Source organism: Lampris incognitus, chromosome 21, assembly GCF_029633865.1.
Source record: "Lampris incognitus isolate fLamInc1 chromosome 21, fLamInc1.hap2, whole genome shotgun sequence".
NCBI classification, from domain to species: domain Eukaryota; kingdom Metazoa; phylum Chordata; class Actinopteri; order Lampriformes; family Lampridae; genus Lampris; species Lampris incognitus.
The window spans coordinates 19,399,816-19,411,471 of NC_079231.1; the positions used below are offsets into that span (position 1 = coordinate 19,399,816).

At 49.8% G+C, this 11,656-nt stretch overlaps 1 protein-coding gene across 1 annotated transcript in view; it reads left to right on the forward strand.

Annotated features, from left to right (window-relative positions):
* Nucleotides 1–10,906: 10,906 nt before the first annotated feature.
* LOC130131512 (E3 ubiquitin-protein ligase Midline-1-like) overlaps nucleotides 10,907–11,656 on the forward strand; it is a 66,854-nt gene continuing 66,104 nt past the window's right edge. The window contains exon 1 of the mRNA XM_056301213.1: nucleotides 10,907–11,032. The gene's annotated coding sequence lies outside the window, so the exon portion shown is untranslated. The remainder of the gene's footprint in view (nucleotides 11,033–11,656) is intronic.

Genomic DNA, 11,656 nt, shown 5'->3' on the forward strand with positions numbered 1-11,656 from the left:
TGAACAGTTTTCCACCAAAGAAGGAAACTGAAGGGCAATGCTTTACATGGTGTTCTCCACTGTGGGGGAAGTCAATCAGCAGATCAACTTTTTTGTGAGTGTGTGTGCATATTTATTTTTCAGTCTTTTGTTATGACACTTATCTCGTCTCATCTCGTCTCATCTCATCTCCATCTCATCTCATCTCATCTCATCTCATCTCATCTCATCTCACCATCAGCCGCTTCTCCGGGGTCGGGTCGTGGTGGCAGCAAGCTAAGTAGGCCACTCCAGACGTCCCTCTCCCCAGCAACGCCCTCCAGATCCTCATGGGGGATCCCAAGGCGTTCCCAGGCAAGATTGGACATGTAGTCCCTCCAGCGGGTTCTGGGTCTAACCCAGGGTCTCCTCCCAGTTGGATGTGCCCGGAACACCTACAAAGGAAGGTGCCCAGCGGGCATCCTAATCAGATGCCCGAACCACCTCAACTGGCTCCTTTTGACGTGAGGGGGCAGCGGCTCTACTCCGAGCTCCCTACGGATGTCCGAGCTCCTCACCCTATCTGTAAGGCTGAACCCAGACACCCTACGGAGGAGACTCATTTCAGCCGCTTGTATCCGTGATCTCACCCTTTCGGTCACTACCCAAACCCATAGATGAGGGTTGGAACGAAGACTGACTGGTAAATTGAGAGCTTTGCCTTCCGGCTCAGCTCCCTCTTCACCACAACGGTCCGGCACAATGTCCACATTACTGCTGATGCTGCACCAATCCACCTGCCAATCTCCCGCTCCATCCTACCCTTACTCATGAACAAGACCCCGAGATACTTGCACTCATTCACTTGAGGCAACAGCTCAACCCCAACCCGGAGGGAGCAATTCACCATTTCCCAGTAGAGAACCATGGCCTCAGACCTGGAGGTGCTGACTCTCACCTTATGATACGGCACTTATGCACTCGAAAATTCAGTAATAACTCATACATGGTGTCCACAGCCCAGCAATCATTCAGACTTTGCTCATATCAGGCGAGATTTTGAAGCGAACAGGTCTGATTTGGTATGATCCTGGTCCCGCTCTCTGCAGGGTGGTAGATGCCTGGAGTGTGGTTGGAGATGACAGTTTGGCTTGGAGACGCGCTCAGCTGTGTGTATGACATTTGATGCCTCGGAGCAGGGCTATATCGAGTGATGAATGATTTGCAGATGATGTGGTGTGGCGCTCATGCACTGCAACATACACCATCTCCCGAGACGTTTTGGCTCAACACTGTGCAGGGCTGCACGACAGAGGGCAGGTTTTGGTTGCAGCATATTTGAACTGATGACAGATGAGGATCACACGAGGCCGATGTGTAAGTGTACATTTCTCCTCCTCCTTTGTAAAACCCCAAAGCGCTGGACCCAGTTGCTGCGCTCGTCATATCAACATTTGTGTTCATGTAATTTATTTATTTTTAAATTCCAGCAGCCAGTGGTGCCCTAATTGGTTGTGACTACGTGACAAAGCCATGGCGTGCCAGCTGGTGCTGGGTGGGTTGGAGGGGGGCGCTACGGATGTGATTCCTGCTGTGACAGTTTGGGGACACATGGGCAGTGCTGTGGCATCTGACAGCTAATGATGATGCTAGCTGACACACACACACACACACACACACACACATATATAGTATATATATATGTGTGTGTGTGTGTGTGTGTGTGCATGAGTGTTTGTTCAGCATCTGGGTCCTCGTGTATGTGGCTGAATATGTGCATCTGTGTGTGTGTGTGTGTGTGTGTGTGTGTGTGTGTGTGTGTGCGAGCGCTTGACCATGCTGCAGTTGAGTGTGTGGTTGTGTGTGTGAGTGTGTGTAGGAGTAACATTGCGCTTGTTTTTGTGCACTTGGTATGTGTGCCGCTGGGCAAACACGTGCATATGTGTGTGTGTGTGTGTGTGTGTGTGTCTATCAGCCTGGATTCTGCTGTGTTGAATCTCCCCGGTGTGACAGAGAAGGACCTTGAGCCCATGTTGCTGGTGAATCAGTCAGATTCAGGCAAGCGATCCAGAAAGTGTGTGTGTGTGTGTGTGTGTGTGTGTGTGTGTGTGTGTGTGTGTGTGTGTGTGTGTGTCCATATATTCACCCAAACCCCTCCTGGCATGCCCACAAACTGTTTGCTTAGTGTGCTAAAAAGAAAAAATATATATATTTATATGTATATATATATATATATATATATATATATATATATATATATGGCTCGCAACTTCATCTGAATCCTGAATGCAGAAATGAAAGAGGAAGGTGAACCAGAATACAAAGTCACCGATTCGGCCTTGAGTGATTGTTTCAAGTCACACAGGGAGCACAGGAGGTGGGCAGGTGATCACATGACCTCGGTTTGTTTGACATATAACGACGTTTGTGATTGTGTGCACAGTTTCCAGCGTGTTTTCGAGGATGTAATGATTTGTAACTGTCACACAGCACGTGTTGGGAATATGTGTACATCACACAGGACGGGGACATCATGTGTGTGTACTGGAGATGTTATAATCAGGAATCGGGGACGTTTATCTGTCGTTCCATTCCAGGCACCTGCGCTCATGAAATGAAACAATGTGTCGTTTCCCCCACAGCAGCGCAACACAAAGACAAAATCACACATCCAAACTACAAAAGCACTCATTTCCAAGATGTGTGTGTGTGTATATATATATATATATATATATATTTATATTTATATATAAAAATACTGTCCAAGAGAGCGAACGCCAGGACGACTGTCAGAACCGCTGGTTTGCATGGGCTAGCAGTTAGCTTAGCCTGCCCCGCTTCCGCTTCCTGTCAGACCGCCCTTGGTGTTTCCTCCCCGGGCGCAGCTCCAGGCAGGGCCGTCGTCCTTCGGCGCATCCTCCCCGCACTCCACACGAAAATACTGTCAACGCTAGGCGAGGCCGCCGCCAGACCGCCCTCAGTGGTATCAGAACTGCCGGTCTGCGTGGGCTAGTAGTTAGCTTAGCCTGCCCCACTTCCGTGTCCTGTCAGACCGCCCTCAGTGTTTCCTCTTCGGGTGCAGCTCTGGGCAGGGCCGTGATAGCTGGGCCCACAAGATGCTCCAGACCAAGCTCTCCCAGCCATCAAACGAAGACACAAAGTTAGACGTGGACAAAGACACTGCATGGACAGTACTGGGTGAGGCCGCCGCAAACGTGAATTCGCGCCGCCATCTTCCCACACCGTAAGCCTGTACTGTGAGGATGCATGATATACATGTGTTGTACATCACACAGTGCGTGGACACCATGTGCATGTACTGGAGATATAATAATGTATTACAAGTTGTAATAACAATGTAATACAACACTGTCAGGTAAAGAGGACGTTACTTCTGGTGCTGCATAGTGAATCCTGCACAGTTTGGCTATAGCTGTGACTGTGAAATGGAAGTGAAGTAGGAGGGAAAATTGGGTCATAACCAAGTTTAAATCCTCTGTCGCTCTCTCTCTCTCTCTCTCTCTCTCTCTCTCTCTCTCTCTCCATATCAGGCCTTCTTGGATGAAAAAGCATGCTGCAATATCTATTTCAGGTTAACAACTAAACGTTTTTCTTCACCAACTCTCTTATCGCTGGGTCTTTCTCCTGCAGCCTAGGGCTTTGTTTACAGGTATATGGTTGTGGTGTGTGTGTGTGTGTGTGTGTGTGTGTGTGTGTGTGTGTGTGTGTGTGTGTATGTGTTTTGTATCAGTTGGATATCAGCCTGACTGTTGGGCTGATCTGGAGATACAGTATTCACTAAGGGGATTTCACAGGAACAGTTGCAGCACTGTTTGTCTGACCAGCCTATTGTGGAAAACTACCTGCTTCTCTCCGGCAAAAGGCACAACAATTTGCAAATGTTGCTTTTAAAAGTGCGGCAGATAAGGTTTACTAAGAGGGGCCGTACAAGCCGTAATTCATCCTGGCCTTCTCATATACATAAGTTCTCCTTTCACATTACATATATTTTCACACTCACATACATATATTTTCACTCTCACACATTCATTCTCTTTTCACATACATATATTTTCAATCTCACATACATATATTTTCACTCTCTCACACATACATTCTCCTGTCACATATATTTTCTCACTCACATACATATATTTTCACTCTCTCACACATACATTCTCCTTTCACATACATATATTTTCACTCTCACATTCTCCTTTCACATACATATATTTTCAATCTCATATACATATATTTTCACTCTCTCACACATACATTCTCCTTTCACATACATATATTTTCACACTCGTATACATATATTTTCACTCTCTCACACACATTCTCCTTTCACATACATATATTCTCACTCTCAAATACATATATTTTCACTCTCACACATTCATTCTCCTTTCACATACATATATTTTCAATCTCACATACATATATTTTCACTATCTCACACATACATTCTCCTTTCACATACATATATTCTCACTCTCAAATACATATATTTTCACTCTCACACATTCATTCTCCTTTCACATACATATATTTTCAATCTCACATACATATATTTTCACTATCTCACACATACATTCTCCTGTCACATACATATATTTTCACTCTCACATACATATATTTCACTCTCACATACATATATTTTCACTCTCACACATACATTCTCCTTTCACATACATATATTTTCACACTCATATACATATATTCTTCTTTCACGTACATATATTTTCACTCTCACGGCCCCTCATAGTTTCCTTCTTTGTTCCATCCTCCTACAGTTTACCAGCAGAGATGATAAAAGATGTTATCCTATTTTATTTTCGATCCCTTTCTTTCATCCTCATCGCACACTGAGTTTTAAAGGCACTTGGCTTGGTGCCTGCCTGTCTCCTCTCAGATGGCACCGGCTGTATATCATTTCTTGATGTGAAGGAGCCAGCGCTCGAATGTGAACCCGGTCCAAGGCCAGAGGTCACCGCCGAAAGAGGGAATGTGTTTGGCATTTTCTATGGGGCCTTAGCGTTACCACACAGATGTGCTCAAAGGTCTTGTGCATGCATGCACGCACACACACACATGCATGCACACACACACACACAAACTCACACACTCACTCACTCACTCACTCAAATAAACATGCACCCATGAGGTCAGGGTATAACTCAGTCCTTTTATCTCAAGAGCTTGGCAGTATACATTTAGATTTTGCAGCCTCCCACATGTGAGCCACTCAGTTAAAATCCTGATCTGGATACTCCGTCTGTGAATCTCGATGGGGGCTTCGTACTACTACATCAAGGTCATAAATATGTCCCTGCATATGCACATACGTATGCATATATGCATGCACGATGTTTTGCTTGAGCGCAGTCTTGGTAATGCAACCCGATGTGTGTGGCCATGTGTGGGCTGCCTGGAAGGGACGCCGACTTGCACGGACGCATGCATAACCAGGTTTCAATTAACCGGGGCAAATTAGCCAAGAAGATAGCCTCGCAAAACGGGACGACCCCGTCGGCGGTCACGTGTTGTCCGTCCGTGCACGTGTGACACGGCCGGAGAAAATCCTCGGCTGCCCACTGAGTCAGTGCCCTCTGAAGGGGTCCCGGTCATAACCCTGTCTCGGCTTATCCCCGTAATGGTCTCAGAATGAGGACAAGGTTCCCTCCACATTCCACTCATTCCAGGTGTTTACAACCGAGGCTCCTCTAAACCCAAACCAAACACGGGCCGGGCCTCCTCCAATCATCACAGAAACGGGTGGCGGGGTGCACTCAGGCGTCGTTTTCGAAAGATTTCTTTCAAGTGTGAGTCAGAGTCTCGAGGTGGAGAGGCTGAGCTGAGGCCAGAAGCACAGGACATGTTAAATGTCATAGTGTGTTGTCCCATTAGATAATGCACAATCCTTCACTTGGTTTTCCGACGCTGCTACACAAAGCGTTGTGTCCGATGCACAACAAATAATGCAGAGTTTATTGTGTGTTTCATCGCTGCCTCGCACTGAACCTTCTCCTCCGGGTGCAACTCGGATGCGCTTGTTTACTTTGATGCTTGGATGTTAAAATGTGCCATTGTCATCAGCAACTTTGCATTCATGGTGCAGTTCTTGTTTTCGTCATCACTGACTTGATGGCTTCCGGTGTGGGAAGATGGCGGCGCGAACTCACGTTTGCAGCGGCCTCACCCAGTACCGATTATGCGATAAGTTTGTGTCGCCGTGTGAAGTTTTTATTTTGATCGTCGATTTAGCCTGGCTGGGAGAGCTGGCGTTGGATCGGCTGGGAGAGCCTGGTCTGCTGGGTCCGGTGGGCCCAGGGACCACGGCCCCGCCCGGAGCTGCGCCCGAAGAGGAAACACCGAGGGCGGTCTGACAAGACGCGGAAGCTGGGCAGGCTAAGCTAACCGCTAGCCCACGCAGACCGGCTGTCATCCTGGCTGGCGTTCGCTCTCTCGGAGTTCTTGTGGAGTTTATGGGATGTGTTGCACTGGGTGGACTGTGTTGTTGGCAGTTTGTGTGTTTTTTTTTGGTTGCTTTTTTTTCTCTCTGTTTTTGTATGTTTTTTTGGTGGTGTTGTTTTTGGAGGTTTTGGGTATGTGAGTTTGTCTTTTGTGTTGCACTGCTGTGGGTTGGGAGAAACGGGGTTTCGTTTCTGTTGTGTACTTAGTACACGAGATGAAATGACAAATAAATTATTCCTGATTCCCGATTCCTGACATTTATCCTTTTAGATTCATTTCATTAATTTGTGTTTTCTTCCTTTCTTATAGTCCAGTGTAACTGGCGTACTTGGACCATCAAGTTTTTTTTTTCTCTCCTTCTTCCTCTGCTATCTGTCAGGGTGGAGGAACATGGTTTTTTTGGTGCTGCTGAAGTTGTGAGGAGAGTATGGAAAGTTAGTGGGCTGTTCTCCTGCTGAGGACTGACCGTAGATGGAAACTCGCTCCTTGTCCTTTTCCAGAGAGACATTCTTTAGCAGCAGCCTCACCCTGACTGATCCTGCTCCAACTGCCAAAAATACAGAACCAGAATCCCCACCACAGAAAGGCCACACATCTGATGTGTGTGTTACATACTCTCTCTCTCTCTCTCTCTCTCTCTCTCTCTCTCTCTCTCTGTCTCTCACTCTCTCTCTCTCTCTCTCTCTCTCTCTCTCTCTCTCTCTCTCTCTCTCTCTCTCTCTCTCTCCTCTCTCTTTGACCCTATCCTCTCTCTCTCTCGCTCCCTCTTCCTCTCTCTCTCTGTCGCTCTCTCTTTCTCTCCCACTCCCTCTCTCCTCTCTCTGTCTCTCTCCCCTCTCTCACTCTCTCTCTCTCATTCTCTCTCTCTGTCTCTCTCCTCTCTCACTCTATATTTCACTGTCTCTCTGTCTCTCTCTCCACTCTGTCTCTCTCTCCACTCTGAGTCTCACTCTCGCTCTATGTCTCTCTCGCTCTCTCTCCTGTCTCACTCTCTCTTTCTCACTCTCTCTGACTCTGTCTCTCTCCTCTCTCACTTTCTCTTTTACTCTCTCCTCTCTCTCGCTCCCTCTTCCTCTCTCTCTCTGTCGCTCTCTCTTTCTCTCCCACTCCCTCTCCCCTCTCCCTCTCTCCTCGCTCACTCTCTCTCTGTCTCTCTCCCCTCTCTCTCTCGGTCTCTCTCTGTCTCTCTCCTCTCTCACTCTCTCTCCTCTCTCACTCTATATTTCACTGTCTCTGTCTCTCTCTCCACTCTGTCTCTCTGTCTCTCTCTCTACTCTGAGTCTCACTCTCGCTCTATGTCTCTCTCGCTCTGTCTCTCCTGTCTCACTCTTTCTCACTCTGACTCTGTCTCTCTCCTCTCTCACTCTCTCTGTCTCTCTCCCCTCTCTCTCTCTATATTTCACTGTCTCTCTGTCTCTCTCTCCACTCTGTCTCTCTCTCCACTCTGTCTCGCTCTCTCTCCACTCTGAGTCTCACTCTTGCTCTATGTCTCTCGCTGTCTCTCCTGTCTCACTCTCTCTTTCTCACTCTCTCTGACTCTTGTCTCTCTCCTCTCTCACGCTCACTCTGTCTCTCTCTCTCGCTCACTCTTTCTGTCTCTGTCTCTCTGTCTCTCCTCTGTGTCCCACTCTGTCTGTCTGTCTCTCTGTCTGTCTCTCTCTCTCTCTCTCTCTCTCGCTCTCTCTCTCAAGAGACGTGCACACATACGCACGCGTGCACGCACACACACAGCAAAGACATTCATGCATATTGACAATGACAGCATGTGCACACATTCACATACAGATGCTAGCAAGCACTTGTGCACAATCTCTCTCTCTCTCTCTCTCTCTCTCCTCTCTCTCTCTCTCTCTCTCTCTCTCTCTCTCTCTCTCTCTCTCTCACACACACACAGACATTCATGCATACAGACAACAAACACATGCATGCACACTGACAGTCTCACATGCATGCATGTCTGCACAAACTCGTGCACTCATACGAGCATGCACATTGAAACCAACATTCTCATAGACACCCACACAAAAACGGACCCACAAAGGCATGCGGACATGCACCGACCCACACGGACGTGCAAGCACGAACAAACGCTCACAGACAGACAAACGTAAAAGTACAAGCACACATCTAGAAAAATATGCACACGTATGCAAACTTGCATGGACACACACACACACACACACACACACACACAGACACACACCCGTGCGCGGGGCACTTAGCTTAACCAGCCAAGCACTCAAGTCAAGGATTTTGTCCTGAACTTTTTGTGCCTAATAAAAGCAGACTCCATCGCCTTATCGCTGCACGTATCTCCCTCTGAAGCCGCAGCACCAGCATCCTTCCTGCCTGTAAGGTTTTTCAGTCTGCTGCGATTTCTGCATTTATGGGTAGAAGGGGGGGGGGACTTTGCCTTTTAAGAGGCATAGGGGTTCGTAAATAAATCAAAAAATCACTGAATATAGAATTACAGTGAAACGAGGGTACGTTTTGCCCGTAATTGTTCATGAAATTTGCAGTTCATACGATCATGGCTTTTCATCGTTAATGCCCCGCTTGACGATTTGGGGGTTTTAACGTGTGTTGGATAACTCACGCCGGTACCCACTGGAAGCGGTTTACGTGCTTGTTAAACTTCAGGAGAGGGATTTCGCTGTTAAAGTCACTGACACAGGAACAAGCTAGGTAGACTCTAGAGCCAAAATGGCACCAGCATGATGGAATTCCCTCTCAAGTCTTGGCATTTTATTCTATTCTGTTTTATTTTATTTGGACCCCCCCCCTCCTTTTTCTCCCCAATTGTTTCTGGCCAATTACCCCACTCCTCCAAGCCGTCCCGGTAGCTGCTCCACCCCGTCTGCCGACCCGAGGAGGGCTGCAGACTACCACATGCCTCCTCCCATACACGTGGAGTCGCCAGCCGCTTCTTTTCACCTGACGGTGAGGAGTTTCGCCAGGTGGATGTGGCGCGTGGGAGGATCAAGCTATCCCCCCTCCCCCTCCCCCTCGGACAGGCGCCCCGACCGACCAGAGGAGGCGCTAGTGCAGCGACCAGGACTCAAACCCACACCCGGCTTCCCACCCGCAGACGCGGCCAATTACGGACGCCCGACCAAGCCGGACGTAACACGGGGATTCGAACCTGCGACCCCCGTGTTGGTAGGCAACGGAAATAGGCCGCCACGCCAGCCGGACGCCCGCCATTTTAGATTTTATCCGGCATATAAAACTCAGTTTCGGGACATCATATTGCTGCTTCTCCTTGTTGGTTGAGGGGTTGGAATCGAACCTGCAACCTCGCGTGTCCTCACAGATGTCTCTCCCTTCCGGCTGTGTAAGGACTCGTCCCCCTGCAGGCAGAACATGGCGGGGACGACTCGGGATCTTGCGAGCCATGAGCGGCCGACCTCCTAAGCTCCACACCATTTGGTCTGCAGCCGTTTGAATGATACGTCGGCTTGGGTAGCCTTCTCTCCGTGCGTTTCCGTTACGCGTAATTAACGGGGACCCGGAGGGCCCGGCCGAACCGAACCGGACCGGACCGGACGTGACAGCGGAGCGATTTACCACGAGAGCGTTTTTGAGGATGTGGAAGGGTTCTTCATCAAAGAGTGCGGGTAAAGACGGTAGAGTTTTCTCTTGCGGGAGATTAATTTAAGCTGCTTTCTGTAAGGAAGGGGAGTTTGGGGGGGGGTGGTGCGGGGGTGGGGGGGGGCAGTCTGAATCGTGGCCAAAACGGCCAAACCTTTTGGGGGGGGGTGCGTAGGTGGGGTTTACAGCAGGCACGTTAAACATCACTGAAGGGAATTACGTCACGACAGCATGTCTGACACACATGGCGGATCTGAGGACGAGGATGAGGATGGTCAGCAGCAGGGACGAGGGCCAAAGCGAGGAGAACCTGCTTCTATAAATCCTTATGACGACAGACGCCCGCGCGCACAAACACAAAACGCGAGCGGCGCGCACGCGCACACAACGTAGTCTCCACCCCCCCCGTGCAGTGATTGGCCTGCATGCAACAGGGGGCAGCCCACTGGCAGATTTTGAATACATAGAGGGAGTGACAGAGAGGACAGAAAGGAGGAGGGGAGGAGAGAGAGAGAGAGAGGGGGGCGGTGCACTCGTTTCTGCCGTGCATACTCTCTCTCTCTCTCTCTCTCTCTCTCTCTCTCTCTCTCTCTCTCTCTCTCTCTCTCTCTCGCCCGGGCTAGAGAGGAAAGGCTCAGAGGCAGGGGAGGAAATGTGTCATGAAAGGTGATGACACAGCCGGGGACCTATTCACACCGGCTCTCAAGTTCCCTCCAGTGACGAGGAGGAGGAGGAGGAGGGGTGTGTGTGTGCCTGTGTGTCTGTCTGTGTGTGTGTGTGGAGGAGGAGGAGGGGGGGTGTGCACTGCCGCCACCACCACCACAAGCTCCCACTGCTTCTGCCGACGCCGGCGCCGCTTCCATCACGCAGAGACAGGGTGAGAGGGAGAAAGAGGGAGAAAGAGGGAGAGAGGGGGACGAGAGCGCTCCTGACGCCAAAGCCAGTCCGCTCTTTCGCATCCTTTTCACTCTTATTTGTGGACGATGGGATTGTAATCATGTGGAAGGTAAGACACGACCGAGGGGGGGGGGGATTTCAACCAGGGGTCGTGCTTGTTTCCGTCCAGAGTGGACACAGGGCAGGGGAGGTCTGTCTCCAAGGGGGGGGGGGGCGAGTTTCGGACGTCCTAGTTTACCAAGACGATTCAGACGCACTTTTATTTCTTGGTTGTTGTACGGTTGCTTCTTTGCTTCGTCGGTTGTTGTGTCAGTGGGGGGGGGGGGGGGGGGAAGCACTACATTTGCCGGCGCTGCTGGAATGAAAATGATAGAGCGGTGGCTCTGGCTGGGGGGGGGGGGGTTGACTGAGCCGGTCTGTGTCCGGGTCTTAACCACGTCCCAGTCCGCGGAGCAGAGCCCAAACTTCTGCACGAGCAGTTGCTGGATTTCCTGTGGAAGGTGTGAAGTTGGGTGTTTATGGTCCAACATGTGCGGCGACTGGTGTCCCCCCCCCTCTCAGTGCCCCCCTGACGGGGTTGCCCCCCCCCGGTTCGTTTGACCCTCTGGGCGATGTCCTCCTCCTGCAGGATGCGCAGCAACTCCGAGAGGAGCTCCGACGCTGAGCGTCCCGAGTCCCCAATTATCAATGGTCGGCACGTGAAGTCCGGGGCAACTTTTGAGACGCTGCGCAA